Genomic DNA, 21,039 nt, shown 5'->3' with positions numbered 1-21,039 from the left:
GTGCTAATCCATACAACATAAAGCCAAACTAAGTGGGGTTATCTTCCCTAATTTGCAATGAACTGAGGTCAACTAGATTTTATCTCAAATACAAACTGGGAAGGAGACAACAACAAGAGAGGAAAAGCTACATCTTGGTTAGATCCTGCTTTTCACACAAGATTGTATGACTGATAGCTACACAGGATGCTTCCAGAAGATTAGAAGGCCAAAAATAAGTAAGGAAATATGGCTGGTCCAAGGTTCACAATTATTTCTAAAAGAACAGTGCAACCTGATACATAACTGCAATACACATACATTTAAAAATTACACCATATTTTCCATTTAAGATAAAAAATAGTATACCTTTAATTCTTGAATTATTATCATGATAAAAGTTTGATTGGAAATCACATACATACTATGTAACTTTTACTAATTTTTGATAATTTACTGACTGGCCTACTTCAGGTTAGTTAAGGAGAGTACAGACACCATTTCTAAATTCAATTAATATATTCTACTTGGGGAAAAAAATCAAAGTGTGAAATAATAATATTTTAGTACAAAGCTAAAAGAAGACAGCAGATAACTGATAAATTATTAACAGGAAATGTAAAGTGCTATTCAAATCCAATAAGGGAAAAATTTATCTATGTGGGCTAACAATATGCTTCTCAGCACAGCCTTTGAGTCAGAAAAAAGTTGAGTTCTGCCACTTACTGTAATTACATGAAGTAATATGCTTAACCTCTTTGAGCCTCAATTTCACCACCAATAAAATGGGAATCATAATATTTACCCCATAAAGTTATTATAAGAAATGGATAGACTGTATATGAAACAATTTTGTCATCTATAAAGAGGCTATAAAATAACCATTCAGAAGGTGGTAAAAAGGTTCACATTAAACTGTTACCATTAATTTGAAAAAGCAGAGAGGGTAGGGGTTGGAGGGAAAGATTATTAACTTTTTCCTTACATACTTTCTATTATTTGAACTTTCATAATGCCCCTGTACTAATCTTGCAACCAACAAAATTAAAGCTATATAAATGCTATCTGAAGGGTGCATACCTAGATGTCGCAGACTATTCTAACTGTAAATACTAATAACACTTTATAAATGTTCCTTTATAAATATATAGAAACAAGACTCAGTCCTGGTTTTAGTTTGAGAATTTCTAAAATTATAAAAATTTGCTAGGCTTGGGAATGATAACCAACTGAAACAGTGCTTCCTTTTCATGACATTTTCAAAAAGAGCAAAATCTGTAGTCACCCAAAACCATCCATTGATTCAAACTATCACTTTGGTCAATACCTTTTGAAATAACTGAGTTAAATAACAATAGTACTCAAAGGCAAGTGCCTTTATCACGTTTAACTTTGTTTTTTAGAGCCCATCACAATTTAGATATTTAATTTATAACTTTAAGAAAAGTCCTCAGGTCATTTCTAAGTGAATGCCAAGGGCTTTCCATAAAGGCATGGCAGACTTCTTCCAATTGAACTTGGTCACAAATTAGCATTCCTAATGTTAGAAGTAAGTGTGAGCTCTTTGAGGGCAGGATTCATATCTTTTTCATCTTAATTCCAGTCCCTGGCATTGTGACTAGCACATGAGTTCAGTTCTGTTCAGTTCAGTCGCTCAGTCGTGTCCGACGTGCAAGAGTAAATATTTGTTGAACTATTTGGAAGAAAGTTTTTCTCACTCGGAGGCCCAATGAGATGGGCATATATGCTAAGTGGAACATAACCTGTCTAGTTCTTTTTGTATAAAATCACTTAAAATGCTTCAAAAGCAGTAAAAATAAGTATAAAAGTGAGTTCCTTAAATAAAATGTCATTAAAAAAAACCCTATTTGAGAAACAGATATCTCTTATATTTGAAAAAGCATAGATGTGTGAACTAAGATGAAATCATGGAGCAGATTAATTGGAATCACCTTTCATCAGCCTTACAAAAATTCCCAAGGCATGTTTCATCAATAAAAATGTTCAATAGAGGGCAGAGGAAAGGCTTTCACTGTTTGCGACAGCAACAAGCCCATAGCTGGAGTGCTAGATTCCTGACTGACTATTATCCCTCTGGCTCATGGCTCCTCTATGATGATTTGCGAGTAAACATATACATACTCAAAAAAGACAGATGTAATGAGACATCTCCACATGTAATGAGACTATTACTTTGGGCTTCGCATGGTGGCTCAGACGGTTAAGAATTCGCGGGAGACTTGGGTTTGATCCCTGGGTTGGGAAGATCCCTGGAGGAGGGCATGGCAACCCACTCCAGTATTCTTGCCAGGAAAATCCCATGGACAGAGGAGCCTGGTGGGCTACAGTCCATGGGGTCGCAAAGAGTTGGATACAAACTGAGCAACTAAGCACAGCACAGTCACACTTGCATATTTCTAGCACTATGTAATACTGTGAAGTAATGACAGGGGAAAAAGAAGTTGAGGCACACTGGGCTTGCTCAATCACTATGGAATAAGCCCTGAAAACATAAGCATGGGAGCAGAAGTACAATGATAGGAAGTAATCCCTCCAAATTTCCACTGATGATTTAAATCTCTCTATGAATGATGCACCTAATGCTAGTATCTTAGTTCCATCCTAAACTGCTAGATAATTCTATTTTAATCTTATTTAATCTCCCTCCTTAGGTGAGCAGGGCTTGTAATAACTTTTGAACCCTTTAATGGTATGTTAATTCGAGAGAAGACATTTAACAACAAGAAAATGCTTTGAGAGAATTCTCACTTGAAGTCTTCTGAAATATTCAATCCAACATATTTTAAAGAGAGAGATTTTTCTGCTTCTAAAAAGTACTGCGGACAGTCAGTAGAAATGAATTTCGTTGGCTGTATTTCTTGAAAGAATTCTAAGTTTCTTAGTTTAGCCACTCAAATTTGGAAGCTATCTAGAAATTTTCTCACATTTTGATCTCTGGAAGGGCTATTAATCAAGCTCTTGTTTGAGGCAACTCAAACTTCAATCAGAATACTATGGACGGGAAGTCAGAGAACTGGACAATCAGAATATTCAACAGAATATATAATTGAAAACATCACCAAGGGAAGAAAAGTAGATGCCAGCAGGCTGATACGTTATAACCTTTGGTCAAGCGGTACTTGGCAAATTTGAACAGATTTAATTAACCAGCGATAAAACTAAGCAGTAGAATACCATTAAAACAAAACAAAAATACTAACACAGAACCAGGAATTACCAGTGAAAAAAACAGTGCTGTACCTAATAGCATGGATCTACCAGAGGTAATTTGTTAGGAGATCGGAGTTGTTATTTCATAGTGGAGGCTTGAAATGAAAACGTTTAAGTTTCTTTAGGTCAAGCTATAGCACAGCGTTCGGAGAGCCAGCCAAAATCGCTGAGGAAGGCCACATGTGGAACTAATTACTCATGGAGAGGCCATGACAAAGAACATTTCTCCAGACTTTTCATGGGGGCTTCACTTTCAGGAAGTTGCTATAATTACTGTTCAAGTCTAGATCAGCCTGCAAGCCGCTGACAGATCCAACAGACAGGAGGAGGAGGAGGGAAAGAGAGAGAGAGAGGGAAAAAAAAAAAAAAATGAACTTATCTGCCCTTTCTGACGAGTGAAATACCAGAAAATAAAGTACCACAGGAAAGCTCAAAAAGGTTTCCAAATGAGCCCTGGCTTCCAGTGTTCAACTTACTGTTTACTTTTTTATCTACCCTCTATCTTCAAATTACTTTTCTAGCCTGGATCGGACAGCAAATTTGTACTTCTACACTAACTCACTTTCAGTTGGCCACAGCAGAACTGTACATCTCGACTCTTTTTTTTTTTTTTTTTACAGCTTTTCCATACTGGGGCCCACTTCCTGCCCAGTTGAGGAAAAAAATCTGGCCTGAAGATGAAATGACTGCTTAACATTACACTAAAACATCTGGTACCATTTTATGCACAGACCCATGTCTGAGAGCAGGCGATTCCAGCGGTCTCTCCAGCGGCACAGCGCATACCCAAACCTCCCCAGGGTGACATCATCCCATATATGGACTCTCCAGCCCAGCCCTCCCCCTTTTCCTGGTCCTAAATTCATTGCCAGTTCCCCAGTCTGCAGCAAATGTGCCACGTCAAGACTGGAAATCACAGCCCTTGAGTCTCAGTCGGGGCAGCAGAATTCAGGGGGGGAAGCCGAAGGCAACCCCTGGTGCAGGAAGGGAGGCTTTTCCCCAAGACCGGGAGAGGATTTTTAAGTGCATAGTTGGAAGCTTCTGGAGATCCTGCTCCGTCGCCCCAGTGTTCAGACTACCTGTTCAGGACAATGCCGTTGTACAGTAGTCTGCACATTGGTTAGACTGGGCAAGGGAGAGCAACGCCATGGACAGCTGGGGACAAAAGTGGCTGTTTCCAAGGAGGAAGACATTTGTTTGCTCCTTTTTCGAATCTCATATCCAGTGTTTTTCTTCACAGGTTTTGCACAGTAGGGGCCAGGAAGCCCTCGGGGACACTGCCGAGAAAGGACTGCTCGAGGGAAGACCTGTGGGTAAGGCCTTCTTGACTGCTCACCTGGGCTGTGACCAGGAGAGCCCAGGTGGGGAGCCAACAATTTGCTTTCACATGGGAGAGAAACCGAGGCGGGATTGTGACAGACAGGTCTGCGTTTAGTTTTAAAACAGCAACGATGTGTGGTACACTGCGATTTACTAGATGTTGTTCAATTTTGGAAGAGTTTAAGTATTTTCTTAAATTTAAAGGTTTTCCCACTTCAAAATGAAATATGAAAAGACGCCAAACACTTAAGAATAATTTAATGAGGCTGGTTTTGAATTGTTGAAATTGATAATCCAGAGACTTAAAACGTATTTGAATGAGAGCTGAAGTATAACATTTAGCATCCCAGGACTGAATCCATTTTGTCCCAAAGTAAAGAATACTTGCTATTTTTAAAATGCTATTCGAAGAGTGCTTTTCTTAAATTTTATATAATATAAATATCAGGAATAATATTATCTAACAATAAAAGGAGAGGCTGCCAAGAATTTTTGCCTACCAGACAATGCAGATAGGACTGGTCCAGAAAAGAGCACCAACCCAGAACTTATTGAGTCAGCAACCAAATAAATTGGAGAATAAAAACCTCTATATTCAGATATTCCAATATATATCTCTGTATTACATTTTTTAAAAATCTAAGAATGGTTGATAACTGCTGGTCAGCTGAGCCCTCCTGGCTATATTTTACAGTGCTTCTATTTCTCTGAGCACTTAAAATGATAAGGTACTTTGTCTAGAAACCCACTGATAAAAAAGGAATTTGTAAACGAAAGCAAAGTTTTCTTTGGTCAGTTTCCAGCTGTCCTGGGGGTGAAGGAGGGTGGGAGAGGGGGAGGAAGGTGGGAGGGAGGAAAACCCTCAAGCTGAATGTAATCCCAATAGAGAGAATAATGGAGAAAGTCTGGATTGCAATACGTGCAATACGATCCATGCTGAACTTTAGAGATGGGTCCCTTAAAGAACGTTCTGGAAAAAATGTTACTGCCTTAACCCCTATTTATATCTATCCCCAAACAATTCCATATAATGAAAACATCTGTTCTTTAGGCTTTTGTGTGAATGTACCCTCTTTTGTCCTCCTCTAAATTCTGTCATTTTATAGTGATTCCTTAACAAATCCTTTTCCAAATCATACATTTTGCAACAATTCAAACATTGTCACAAGTTCTCTGGCAAAACATTTGATTACCAAAGGTTCCCCCTAGTTATATTTTGTTGAAAGAATTTATTTTAAAAGTTACCACTTTGATCATTCCAAAACTGGTAGAAAAGTTTTCTCTTTTATTCACGGTTTTTAGCTAAAACATAAAAAGCAAGGATTTATTACAGCTATTTCTTCCATTTAAATGATTCAGTAGTCATCCTTTTTTTTTTTTTTCCTATTGTATCTTGGAGGCTTCCATATTAATTATTTCTAACAGAACAAGTAAGATTTTTTAAATCTGCAGTTTTTTTTTGTTTTGTTTTTGTTTTTAACATAGGAAAACAAAAAAAAATCTATTAGGTAGCTTTACAGGAGTTTATTCTTTCAAGAAACACACTTTTACTATTCGATATAGTTACCAAAGAAGATAAAGTACTTTGGCAATATTTAAGAATTTTCAAATTTGAGGGTTTTTTGTCTTGTGTTTTTACTCCATAGAATAATTGAATTTCCTAACTTGCTTTCATTTCACGTATGTTTAATTTAAATGTCTTTTTTCATATTAAGTGGCATTTTTGCTTTAAAGAAACAAATCACCACTGGTTCCTCACCTATTTTTTCCCTCAGGGTGACTTTTAGTCTGGAGACAGAGAGACCCGATGGTGTCCTTGGCCTAAGCACAGAAGCAGAAACATTATTAATTTGCAAAAAGCATAGACAAGGAACCCCTGAATGTGCTCGGTGGAGTTCGGGCAGCCTATTTTTGATGCAAGCTTTTAACAAACGGGAAGGAATGATACGTATTTTTAAATTCTATGGATTAAATTAAAAATCCAAAGTAAAAGCTCACTGTATAAACCACTGCCAACTAAAGGAAAGATGGTAGTTTATGCGCTGGTATATATACCAACATGTATAAACATATGTATGGTAAAATAACCTTATCTATTTCCAGGGCAATTAGGATAATGTTTAACTTTATTTTGATATTACTTTGTAAGGAAATATACAAATATTTTAGGAATCAAGGGATCTATTCCAGAGGAAACTAACCAACAATGAACATCCTCTACTAAAACTACCCCTGGAAATAATGGTAAGTGTAAGTATTAAAATAAAATATTGTACATCTTCAGAAAGATAAAATTGTTTGCAAGGCCTGTCCAAACTATACTTCTTAGAAACTTAGTAGTTATTTTGCATTTTAGCACATGGTGATTGATAAGTTAGACTAGTTACTGAGTTAAAATGAGAATTTTTTCCGCTATCTAAGAAAAGGAAATTCAGAGCCTTAGCTTCAACAACATCACTTCTTAATTGAAAAGAATCAATATAAAACAGTTTATTTACATTTTCAACTCCCACTATTTTTTTTTTAAGCCATAGATCTCAAAATCAAAGAAAATTTAGTTATAATGGGACAAAATTTCACACTGATCACTTTCTTGCAGTTGTCAATAGGTTTAATGTCCTTCCTGCTTGGCATTTGAGCTTTCTGCCAAGATACTGTGTTTATATTTTTTAAAAACCAAAATATACTATCTACCCCCACCTCTCACCCTACAGACCACCCAAGTTTTTCACTTTGTGGGAAAGAGTTCTGGCACAAAACTCCTAATGAAGGAATCTTCTTCCTCAACCCCCTTTTTTTCTGGTTGAAGTCTTAAAACTGTTACAGGACATAAAAAGGAAATACAATTTGGTAATGCAAAAATGTTCACTTACCCACCAGCATCCACCCTTACTAAAGAGAAGTCAAAGCTTTTGATTACTGTACGAGAGATTTGTTTTTTAAAAACAACCCACTTTCCTCTCTCTACGGAGACTATCTCACCCATCTCAATGTCTAAATAATAACTAAGAGATCATCACTCATAAATACCAACTTAAAATAACTAGAAGTCAGGCTTTAACCTAAGAAAAGACAGGAAATTCCTGCATAAAGATTGAAACTTTCTTATTTGCTTTCTTCTACTTTTTTCACCTTGGTGTGCTACAAATTATGTAGATAGAAATATATGTCAATTGTTTGAAGTGCTCTCATTAAGAATTTTTATCAGTTTTAATAAATAGAGGTAATAAAGTAAATTAAGGAAAATAATTAAATCTTAGTTTTGAATTTCCTGACTTTTTGTGACAACCAGTTTCCTGGAGTTGCTTTGGTTGAATTTTGCTGTAAAAGACTTAGAATAGGATTCATTTTTTGCATTTCTTTCTTAAGGTCATAAATAAAAGACCAAAAAACAGTATATGACCATATATAAAATAGAAGGTATAATAAAATATAAATAGCTCTTTTATATTTTACCTATTTTGAGTGATAATGAATTAATAGTCACTGAACAGTTTAGAAGACAGAAAAAAGTCTGCAATATGTTTTTAGCCTTCCATCTTTTAAAAAAGCTTAGGGGCAGGTTCAATATAACGAAAAAGTGTGCATATGCCACATGCTTACTAAAATTATGCTTTTAAAATTTTTTAGAAATATAAATTGTCCAAAAGGCTTATAAGTAGAATAAAATCATTTTTTAGCAAGATTTTTTCCCCCTGCAAAACAGTTATGGTTTTTCAGACACAAAGATATTGGGATATCTTGTTTTAATAGAATTGCTTCATATTAAAGGATAATATAAACTCACAAATATTTCTTTCTATTTTTTCAGGTTGCATGCATCATTCCTTTAATTGAGCAGAGTTAACTGGATCAAATTATTTATGGGAGAGAGAGGGAAAGCTATACAGAATTACAGTAATTTTAAATTTCCACCAATATGCTCTTTGTTAGTGAATCACTCCATAAATATTTTCTGTTGCACTGAAGGCAGCAACAGTAACAAAATAATTCCTTAAGGTATTTGTTTTTGCATACTCTGGCCTTGTAATTATCTAAGTAGCAGCCAAGTTTAGTGATGGTTTTGATTCTGTCAAGAAAAAATAATAAGTCTTCTACTCAGAAGTGATGACCAGAAACAGAATCTGATATTTATTTTTTGAAATTAAATAAATAGAAAGTTGCACTTACCAACTTTTTGTTAAAACTGTACCATATCTAGTCATTGCATAAAAATTTAGATGTGTAGAATAGTGTCATTTTTTCAGTCTCTAAAATCTAATTTGTTCTCCATAAACTTTCTCTTCTCTATTTTCACAGAATTTTACAATTAAAGGAAAATAACAAACTATTTGCTTCCTTAAAATTCTTTGGAAAAAATTCCCTAAGTACACACTCCTTGGACAATAAGGTTTCATTTTGCTCTTTAAGAAATTCTGTTTATTGGAATTTTGACTATCTAGATATTTTATTTTTTAAAGAGCAGAGGAATTTGTTAAATATCTCTAAGGATGTGAATTGATCATTTATATTAAAATAACCACTAGAATTATTCTCAAGTCACCAGAATTAAATTTCCTAACTGTATGTTTATCACTATTAACTCTTTCTTATATGAATTTTAAGGAAAATTTTTAAAGGGTCTGATTTTCCTTTTTGGATATGAAATCAAGTTTCCTTCTCCATGCTTAAGGTACTATTTTGTAACAGCACTGCACTAACATGTCCAAAACACACTGTGAGCATCACTATGAACAACAACCTTTTAGATTATACCCCCTTGATTCATGGCACAGCCCTGTAGTTAATTAAGAGGAGGAGAACTTAAGCTCACAATTGCTTTTTATTTGGTTTTCACATCCATACTCTAAAACTTTGCATTAAAAAGAATATGAGAAATTTAAATAAATTTGTTGCTTAATAAAATATTGATGAAAGTACATTCCCTTGTGAAAACCCCACTGTCAAAGCATCAGATACCAAAGTGCGCTGGTTGAACTGTCAAATACTTTAGGGTCATTAATTATTATGAATATGGCTTCCATTTCCATGTAAATGACAAGCTTCTTTTTCATGGGCAAGGTTATGGTACTTATCCATTACCAGAAACATGTATAAACACAGTCTTTATCTTTAACCTCAGTTTTAAAATATGCAGAGTTTTCGTGAAGAGGAAAAACATCTGGTTCAATTACTCTGAACTCTGACTGCATGTGGGCCAGTAGTAATATGAATTGGATTTAAGAATAAACCGTGTGTTTAGTCTTTTTTGTTGTTGTTTTTTCCTGAAAATGTCTGTGAGTTTTCTGTTATGTCAATTATCCATGTTAGCACATTTGGAACAAATGTATCAGTGTACTTTCTGAATAAAGTCAAAAGTCTAACTTGTTTTTAGCTCCATAATGTTTTAATGTTTAATTCTATTGTGTGTTTTTCTCCCTTTCCCCTGACCTTCCAAAATCACCAAATCTGGAAAACAGACTGATTGTATCTGCCCATGAGCAAAGGAAACCCGAAGGAACCAAGGGCCTGGCTGGACGGAGTTGTCATGTGTCTGCCTGTCTACACTTGCTGTGCAGAACATCCGCTCACCTGTACAGCAGGCACAGACAGGCAGTCACATGACAACCCAGCCTGAATGACAACCAGCCATTGAAAGAAAGCAGCCCTCACACCATAGCATCTACACCAAGAGCTACAACCAAAATGAGGGACGCGGGGGCCTGGAGTTTTAATTTGTTGGTTTCTTAACTCGTATGTATTATTATTATTATTCAAATATTGAAACCCACCAAAAGTAAAGTGAGTGGTGCTTATGAAATATAATAAAACCCATTTCTGAAAATATTACTGTGCTTTCTATAGTTCTCTTTTCCTAATTGTTGTCAGTAAATTACTACCCTTGACATTGATTGTACACAGCTTTGCAGCATCCCCTAAATGAATATAACTTCAGCCTGATGCTTGACAAAGAATAAGTAATTCTAATAATTCTACTCCCAAAACTAAGTTTAGTTTTGGAACTAAACTAAACATCATGACTTTTCAAGAGAAAGAGAGGGAGAAAGGAAAAAGAGTGACGAGATAATATTCCAGGAATCATGTATTTTGAGTTAACAAACTCTGCCAGCGTGGGTCTGGGTAAAACACAGTGAAAAGAGTATTTACTTCCAACATAATTTTCAAATGTATTAGAATAATTGCTTCTTTTGATATATAGAAAGCTGAAATTAAAGCTCTGATATTTCCAAGTGTCACGATGTACGTAAGTTTATTACTGTCATTGTTTAATTAAGAAGGAACTACATTCCTTAAGGTGGTATTTAAGGGGCCAATGAACATTTATTCACTTGGAATACATGCTCCCATTCACTGTAAACCTACAAACTCTTGAAATGTTGAGGCAATTCAATTATTTTCAAAAAGAAAAAAGAAAGGCATTAAAGGATATGCAGCGTATATTCTGCCATATTTTTTGAGGAAATATCAAAACTTCAGTTTACACCTTGTGAACTGGATTGAAATGATCAGGGTCAGCCTGTTTATATGAATATTTCAAACATTCAAGGGTAAAAAGCAGGGAGATGGGTAAACTTAGAAATTTTGTCAACTTTGATTGGATTCACTAAAATGTTTTAACTTCAGTATTTAGAAGTAATTTTCCTCTTTCTTAGAAAGATACTGGTCAAGCTTTAAAAAATGTTGCACAAGATTACCAAATTTGGGGGGTTTTCTTAAATCTAAACATTTCAAGTGTATATTTTGGACTACATCAAACTATTTTTATTCAGATATTTCATTTTTAAAATGAAAGATTTAGTCATAAGGCTAAAAACCACCAGGTTCAAAACTTCTATTATTATGTGATATTTTACCAACCTGACACCATAGTTTCTTAAAAATAACAACAATAAAAACAGTGACTGGGTAAAACTAATATATTAAAATATGATTAAAACTAAATTCTTGCATTTATAATCTGGTCTAAGGAAATATGTAATCTGCTAAAATGTGCAACTGCAAAACACATCGTGCAATGAAAGTTTTTACCTTAAAGAAGAGTCCCCTGATTAGTAAATAAAGTCCTAAACAATAGTTCACAAAATGTAAAATATAAACAGGAAGACAATATAAAAATGTCTTATAGAATATTTGCATAGAATCACCCAACTATAAATGCTTTACATAACCTGTAGCAAACATATCTGACAGAAGTCCACATGTGGACCCTGCAAGGCAGTGCCAGTGTAGTGCTTGATAGCTCTCTGACTAACACAATAGCTCGGTCAGAACATAAAGGAGATCTTTCCATTCCACCACACTCCCAAGGGAAAGCTAAGGAGGCCAGACCAGCACATTCATCCAGTAGTAAGTAAGCCACTCCAAGATGATGTTTCAAATAATTTTCCCTTAGAACAGGAGGTTAAAATATTGGTATTATATACATATTTTTATCTAAGCTTGAAAGAATGTCATATATATACATATACATTCATATATATGTATATATTTATAGATATGTAAATCTGTTAAATGAGTTACATTTAAAATTTTTACTCTTCCAAGAAAGAGTAATAGAAAGAGTAATATTTTTCTTCTAATATAAACTTCTGAGTACAACGAATAATACCTATGAGGGAATGGGTTTAAGTCTATAAGTATTTTTAATAAATTTGAGATAGCATTTACTATTATGGTTTGTTGAATATAATACCATCTATTTTTCAAAATTATAAATCTTTGGATAATGCAAGAACTTGGAAATGTTTATATGAAATAATCCTGCATTAAAAAGCATAATATAAGATAGCTTATGTATATGAAAAAGCACACATATAACTGTGATCATGAAGAATTTAAAGTAACATAAATGTTTTAAATCTTAATATTTATTGAGAATTTTTTTAAAGTAAAAATACCTAAGCTCTGGCTAACTAAAACAACTGAGCAAGGAGTGTGACTAGCGTTCACAGGGTCAATCCTGACCTCATCAGAGGGAACAAACAGATCTAGCAGGAAACAGCTAGAAACTTGAAAGTGTAAGTACAAATGGAAAGAGCCAAAGATTTCTATAACTTTTCCGTCTCACAACTTTTGCCATCCAGGGATATAGCTGTCACTTTGTTTCCTATTACCAAAGTTACATGTGTCAACTATTACAGCTACATAATAAAACAATACTAAGTAAATATCCCTACAAGGGAATTCTATAATCTCCTTATCATGCTATCCAAACACATAAACCCACAAAAATGAGGCCTGTAATTTTTGAAGAGTGCAAAGAATGTCCTTATTTCAATGCAAATTTTGGATTATCTTCAATACTGTAAGGTTGGTACATTTCCACTGGAAATACTTCTGCTGAATTACCCTACTTCCCTAGGAGTATTCCCATTATGATTTTAATCTTCATGTTGGCTTACTTAAATGGAAAAAAATATTGACTATGTACTATCATTATTCATAAACTAGATTTTAACTACCATTTACACTTTTTTTATTGATATCAAGAAAAATAAGACTCTTTTTCCTTGAATCAGAATACCCTATTCTAATGTGGGTTTTTTTGGAATATTTTAAATAAAAGCCATCACATTTTTTTCCAAAACTGATTTTAAGTATTAATGTAAGACTATCTGAATCCAAAATCCTTTGAAATGATAGTTTCTATTTTATTCCAATGCCTTGCCCTTTTAAGGGCAATCCCTCCAAAGAACCATGCAAAATATATTTATAATGTATGAAAATGACATTGGGAAATTTATTTTCTGCATAAATTATCTTGATTCCAGGAAGTTATATGATCAGAAGAAAAAAAATCCATTAACCTTCAATGATGAAAATTAAGAAAAATTTAAGACAGTCTGTCTCTAGTGGTAATTTTACCCTATAATTCAATAATTTGGTTTAGGCACTTGAGATATGAAGATATGATGAATAACTATACTGTGTTTTATTTATTTGCTCAACTGCATCTTCACTCAACCAGTATTCACTTGGCATCACCTATCAGTACCGTCTCCTGGTGGTAGAACATGGTACAAGATAGTGGCTCCTTGTGTCAGGAAGCTTACAATCTAGCAGGAACTTAAGCAATCAACCAATACTTAGCACATGTAATGAGTTTTTGTCATTTTACCATCTAAAAAAAAATTCCCTCAAATTCATCCATTTCTATCAGTTTCCCTCAAACTACCTAGCCCAAGCTGCTGTTACCTCTTACCATATCACAGCAATAGCTTTCTAACAACTCCCCAATCCAGCTTGTCCCCATCCACTCTACTCTCTACAAACAATTAAAAAGATCTACAAAAATTTCAAATCTTATTATGTGACTCTCCAGCTTAAAAACTTCAAAGACTTGTCATCATTCTTAGGATCAAAATTTATAGAGTCCTTTTCTCTGTTCCAGTCACAGTGGTCTAAATTCAATTTCTTATATTCATCAGGCTCAATCTTGCCTTAGGCATTAATACAAACTTTCTCTGACCACTCAGTTTAATGTCGCCACCCCCCCCCCATGCTGTAAGTCCCATCCCAGATACTTCTTAAATCAAACACATCATTGTATTTATTTTATTCATAGTTTGCAATCTGAATCTCATAGGTGTTCTTGATTATGTTTTCTTTATCAAGAAGTATCCTTCATAAGGGCCTTCCCAGATGGCGCTAGTGGTAAAGAACCTGTCTGCCAATGCAAGAGTCACAAGAGGTGCAGGTTCGATCTCGGGGTTGGGAAGATTCCCTGGAGAAGGGCATGGCAACCCACTACAGTATTCTTGCCTGGAGAATCCCATGGACAGAGGACCTGGTGGGCCACAGTCCATAGTGTCACAAAGAGTCAGACACAATTTAGGCGATTTAGTACGTGCACACACATCCTTTATAAGAGTGGGAAACTTGTCAACCACTTTATCCTTAGTGACCAGGATAGTATCTGGTACATAACTGGTGCTCAGAATATATTTGTTGGGAAACAGTCAGGTGATTAGGAGCATAGCACTGACATGTAGTAGCTGGCTAAATTACTCATTCTCTTTGAGTCTCAATCTTCATTTTTAAAATGGGGAATGTACATGAAATATTAACTAGACTCAGTGCCTGGTAAACTACAAATGATAAATGTTAACCATTATCATGATGATCATCATCCAGACCACCATTCAGATGGAAACCTGGGTGTCATGAGTTTAAGCAAGTAGAATGAATAGCAGAGATATTTTTTACAACCACAATTACTTTAGAACTAAGGAGCAACTTGTTAACTGGAAGTCCATTTGGCTTGGTTGAGCATTTTGACTACTCTGGAACGGATGCACATAAAAGAATGAGGAAACACAGAAACACCTTGAGTTTGGGGCAATCCAAACTGACAGCACTGAGTAGAGTGATGGGAAGGGGAGGAGAAAGAGGCCAATGTACTCTCCTGGGGCTGGGCCAGCACAAGGCTAGAGTTGCTAAGTAGGGTGTCGTCAACTGGCTAAAAACTGCTGCGCAGAGGGTTGTCTAATGTTATACTTAAGGTTGTTTGAATTTCTGTATTGCTTCTTCTAACTGTTAGTAAATATAAGTACTACAAATATCTTTATGTTATTATTTTGATAGAAATCAAAAGAACTGAGTAGGATTCATCCAAGACCCCAAGGGATGTATGAGGACATGCAAGCCCACAAATCCAAGCTCTGTCCTCACCCTCATGTGCAGATCCTCCTTGACTTGGGGTATACACAATGACAGAATGCCATGGAGAGGATGAACCCAAGAAGAGGCCTACATAGCCCTAAAAATGTGTGCAGGGCCACTTTTGTAATAATGCTAAAGGATAATATGGGCTTCCCTGGTAGCTCAGCTGGTAAAGAATCTGCCTGCAATGCAGGAGATCCCAGTTTGATTCCCAGGGCAGGAAGAACCAATGGAGACGGGATAGGCTACCCACTCTAGCATTCTTGGGCTTCTCTGGTGGCTCAGACAGTAAAGAATCCGCCTGCAATGCAAGAGACCTGGGTTCAATCCCTGGGTTGGGATGATTTCCTGGAAAAGGGTATGGCAACCCATTCCAGTATTCTTGCCTGTAGAGTCCCCATGGACAGAGGAGCCTGAAGGGCTATAGTCCATGGGGTCACAAAGAGTCAGACATGACTGAGCAACTAAGCACAGCACAGCACAAAGAATGTATAGTCAAGCATCCAGTAGATAAATTATGTTTTCCATAAGCACATTGTATTATATAGATTCTCTGAAGATTACAAGTGGAAATAACATTGCCTGGGACATAGGTTAGAAACCTTTCTATTAAGATCATCTGTTAGTAACATTACAAATATCATTACTGTAACATAGAATAATGGTTCAAAACATGCGGTCCACAGATGTTTGAAGGTGTTCATGAATCCATCTAAAACTTAAGGATAGGGTAGTTAGTTACTTTAAGGATAGAGAGAAAGCAGGGAAAATGTTGGGGACCTACTATTACCATCATACCAACTCTAGCTTAAAATTATTATGTGGGGTTATCATGCTATTGCCTCTGCCATCTTGGATAAGAAATCACATAGTTTGATATCACCATCTCTAACTCACAGACTGGAAGAGAGGCGGTATGGAAAAGTCCCACCGAAGAGATAGAATCTGAATTTCCTCTTACCCTCTGAACCATACCATTATCTGCTGAAAAATTCCAGATCCCATACATCTTATCTCACAATAGGAAATGACAAAAAATTGGAAATTAGAAGGCATGTGAGTCAAAGAATGACATTATTGTTCAGTTCAGTTGCTCAGTCATGTCCGACTCTGTGAACCCATGAACCGCAGCATGCCAGGCCTCCCTGTCCATCACCAACTCCTGGAGTCTACCCAAACTCATGTCCATTGAGTTGGTGATGCCATTCAACCATCTCATTCTCTGTCATCCCCCTCTCCTCCTGCCCTCAATCTTTCTCAGCATCAGGGTCTTTTCAAATGAGTCAGATCTTCACATCTACATTATTGTAGGAAGGTGTGATATTACTTGCAATGGTAAGAATAAATATATAAATGTGATACCTAAAAGTTTATAAAGGCACTTGTTAACATATGATTTCTTAGAGTTGTACAAATTCCTTTTGAGGTGATTTGGTCAATAATAGTCCCCATTTGATAAGCTAAAACAGAGGTTCAGAGAAGTTTGACTTGTTCCAACACTGGCAGTTAATCATAGAAAATTCACATTCTCTAGTATCTCACCCTATTCACACCATTGTCTATAGGCTATTTCGTTCAATTGATGCTACCCTGTAAAGAGTTTGAACTATTATTCTTTAATCACAAGAATACTTCATAAGCCATTTACATTTACTACAAACCTGTCATAAGTTAAATAAAACCATATCTATTTATATGACATAATATGCTATTTATTCAACAGCCAACTAGATCATAATGAAAACATATCAGTCTAATTACATAAGAAAGCAGAAATATGAAAGAACATAGAAACAAACAATAATTCTCTATGCTAATTTGAATGTAAGTTATTAAATAAATGACAAACATGTAACTTAATAATATTATTTACAGGGTCACATTTGCTTTACTGAGAGAGAAAAACTACCATGGAACAGGATTTCCATAATGGGTAAGTACTGATGTGAGAGATATCAGGGGAACAAAATACAAACACTCAACTTACCAACAAACCGACTCCAAAAGTTGAGTAAGAACTCGTGCTTATTTTCACAAAGGAAAATTCTAAATTTGGGGTTTTCAAAGTTGCCCACAGAAATATGTTTAATCCATATCCAGAAGCATAGTTAAGCTATGACAGCAAGGCTGGTATGAAATTTAAGCATCATTTAAAACTGCTACTAAAGGACGGGTGTTGAGGGAACAAATTCAAGAGGCCAGAGACTGATCACTACCTCTAAGCCCCACCCTCCTCACATTTCTCCTGACCTCCTTTCCCCATACCATCTCTTCCAGCCTCATCTCCCAGCAGATGCTAATAACTATTAATTGAATAACACTGAAGAGCAAGGACACAGTGCTGACACCTCCCTTCTGTCCCACCAGCAGGCTCAAAGGTGGTCTGTGGTGGTAGAAAGTGCTAGTAAGAGAAACTGAGCAGAATAGAGAACCAAGGTGACTGTAGCCAAGAGGCAGTAAGATGGGAATGAGTGAGGATGGCTCCAGGGGAATCAGGCTCTGTCCCACTGACACAAAAACTTTGAATATAGGGGTATTGAGTCAGGCATTAATATCTGGAAATTTTCCTATCTGTTTTTTTGAGTAGTTTTTAATGAGAAACAGTATCTATTGACTACAATATAGCTGTATGTGGCCCATCAAGTTGCAACCCTGAACTTGAGCTCTCCTCTCCATCCAGCACAAGCCACCATCTTCTCTTGCTTCAACCACTGATATACTCTTCCAGCTAGTCTCCCTTCTTCTCTTCCTGCCCACCCCACTCCATCCACATACACATTCCATTCCACACATCATGCTCAACCCAGCAGCCAGAGTGATCCTTCTGAAGCAGAAATCCAATCAGGTCACAGGCCGATGGATGGTCTTCAATTATCCTCTGGATAAAATCTGAATCACTGGTGGGGCCTGATGAGATACCTCTGATTTTATTTCCTACTTCTTTGTCTTACTCCTCCTCCATCTTAGCGCTAAGCTTCCTGTCCACTCCCACCCTGGAGGGCTCTTCAATACAATCTTCTATACAGTTCATCATTCCAGTCTTTGCTGCAGTGTTACTTCCTTCCAAACACTCAATCTAAAGGTTCCTCCTCCCATCAGTTTCTAGCTCATTGACCTATTTTCTTCAGAGCACTTAATACCTGATTTTGTATTATTAGTCTAGTAGTTAGCTCCATAGGGCACCAGACTTGCCTGTCATTTTCTCTTTTTTCAATACTGTAAACTAGGAAAACAATCCTTTTCTTAACTTTCTTCACCTCAATCATCCCAATCTGTTTCAAGGATCATTGTTACCCACCCCTGCCTCTCAAGACACACACACACAACCACCTTCCACCTTTAATATATACCTTTAATAAAAATGTTCTCTGGCACCCAGTTACTAACTGCACACATGTATTTTCTATTTATTGTAATCAAGTGCTCATGACAGAGCTTCAGCAGCAGAGATTTTGTAAAAAGCTATTCTGAGTTTATAGCAGAGAGGAGGGGCTGAGGGGTGACCATGAGCTCAACAAGCCCTCAAATCCTCTTCCTTCCCTACAGAGAGCATCATGTGCCTTCAAACTGACTTGTTTCAGTACCCACATAGCCAAACAATGACAACAACAAAACCCCTAAAACTGTACTCCAACAGTAGTGGCTAATCTGAGTCTTCAGAGCCCCTGATACTAGCACTCAGGGAAAGCTCAATGCCAGCATGCCTGGAATGCATCTTAATAAATCCTCAGTGGGACGAGGTTGACTAGGAAAACTCCAACACCTTGGAGGTTCTTGCCTCCATTTGTGGTTGAAGGCATAAATTCTGGAACCAGACAGCTTATATTTAAATTTCTGCTTTGTCATCAAGCAGTTGTGAGACTTTGGTAAGTGAGTTATTCTCACCAACACCAAGTGTTTTCCATAAGAAAAACTGAACCCAAAGAAATGACTTTTCAAAAGGTTATGTTTTTCCCTTCATTTACTTACCTGAAAAATGAAGATAATTACAGTACTTATCCTTAGGATTATAATGTGGATTAAGTGAGTCATTAGTGAAAGTTGCTCAGTTGTGTCCAACTCTTTGCGACCCCATGAACTATACAGTCTATGGAATTCTCCAGGTCAGAATACGGGAGTGGGTAGCCTTTCCCTTCTTCAGGGGATCTTCCCAACCCAGGGATAGAACCCAGGTCTCCTGTATTGCAGGCAGATTCTTTACCAGCTGAGCCACAAGGGAAGCCCAAGAACACTGGAGTGGGTAGCCTATCCCTTCTCCAGCAGATCTTCTTGACCCAGGAATTGGACCAGGGTCTCCTGCATTGTAGGCAGATTCTTTACCAACTGAGCTATGAGGGAAGCAAATGAGTCATTAATCAATCTAAAACTAAGAATTTCCTGGTGGTCCAGTGTTTAAGAATTCACTTTCCAATGTAGGGAATGTGGGTTTGATCCCTAGTTGGGGAATTAAGATTCCACATGCTGTGGGCCAACTAAGACCATTAAGCGGCAACTAAGACCCGACACAGCCAAAAGTAAATAAGTATATAAAGAAAAAAATAAAACTAAAACTAGTTATAATTATCCTGCTTCTTCAGCAAGGTCTTTTGCTTTCCCTGGAATAACTGAGAGAGACTCAGAGGCCAATCTGTATTCAAATGTACATAAATAATCACCTAAATGCTTATAAGCAAATTGTGTCTAAGAGAAGATTTAGTAGGACAACTGAACACAAAAGAAGATTTTCTATTTCCTGATGTTTATATCTAGGAAGGCATCTCAGATCTCCAGAAGCTATAGTCTGGTGCTTCCACAGAATTAAGAGGGTTATCTAAGCAGCCAGCCCAGGAAAGAAACTTGTGCTAATCCTCAGACTCATGACCAATGTCACATTTGACTGAAGTTAGTGAAATACATGACATAAACATTTGAAATAAAGCTTTTGAGTAGAAATTTCCTTTAGATCTTTCTATAGGATTTGATTTCCTTTTAATTTGGACTTCCCTGGTGGCTCAGACAGTAAAGCGTCTGCCTACAATGTGGGAGACCCAGGTTCAATTCCTGGGTCCGGAAGATCTCCTGGAGAAGGAAATGGCAACCCACTCCAGTATTCTTGCCTGGAAAATCCCATGGACAGAGAAGCCTGGTATGCTACAGTCCATGGGGTCGCAGAGAGTCAGACACGACTGAGCGGCTTCACTTTCACTTTCACTGCAGAAAATGTAGCGGCCCTCAGCGGGTCATCTGATACTTATTCCACACATTACTGTGCACAAAGCACTTAGAACTAGGCAGGACACAAAGCTTTCCTCCAACAATTTGAGAAAATACCTTGTAATGCTTTCAAAAGCTATCAAGCCAAGAGTGGAAGGACTTTTAACTCTGATATGCTTGCCATTTATAGCCAAACACAACTGACACAATCTCACCTGTAAATAGTTTTGCCATCACAGAATATTCTTAACCAATGTTTGCATGCTGCGTTGTAAGCACCAAAATCTTCTCACCTCAGACCAGAGCTATTAAAATTTCCAAAACACTGCTGAATTTCCATCCATGCCCTCCCAAGTTTACCAGTATCATTTTATAGCACTTTAATGGCTCTGTAAGACTGATTTTCATGTGTGTGTGCTTTTCTAAATACCAGATTTAAATGAGTAATAAGTCACAGGACCAAAATTATTAACATTTAAAGTGAACCAGAACACCATAATTATCATAATTCATGCTTTTACATAGATATCAAATTCTCAAAGAAAAAATTTGTATAAACAATTATCTGGGACTCACTTGAAGACTAGTGATTTGGACATTTTCAAAAGCCTGTCATTTGAGACAGATGTCACAGCAACAATTTCAAAATGCTTT

The 21,039-nt window shown here is 36.5% G+C and overlaps 1 protein-coding gene and 1 long non-coding RNA gene across 12 annotated transcripts in view; one reads left to right on the top strand and one right to left on the bottom strand.

The window, feature by feature from the left end:
* Positions 1 to 21,039, bottom strand: part of DNM3 (dynamin 3) — a 649,041-nt gene that overhangs the window by 280,084 nt on the left and 347,918 nt on the right. The window lies entirely within an intron of this gene.
* On the top strand, positions 3,934 to 10,356 carry LOC113906538. Its single transcript, XR_003514910.1, has 2 exons — positions 3,934 to 6,774; positions 8,342 to 10,356. It is a non-coding gene; the product is annotated as an uncharacterized LOC113906538 (long non-coding RNA).

The sequence above is a fragment of the Bos indicus x Bos taurus genome, chromosome 16, assembly GCF_003369695.1.
Source record: "Bos indicus x Bos taurus breed Angus x Brahman F1 hybrid chromosome 16, Bos_hybrid_MaternalHap_v2.0, whole genome shotgun sequence".
Classification (NCBI taxonomy): Eukaryota; Metazoa; Chordata; class Mammalia; order Artiodactyla; family Bovidae; genus Bos; species Bos indicus x Bos taurus.
This window is presented reverse-complemented; position numbering and strand designations above follow the sequence as displayed.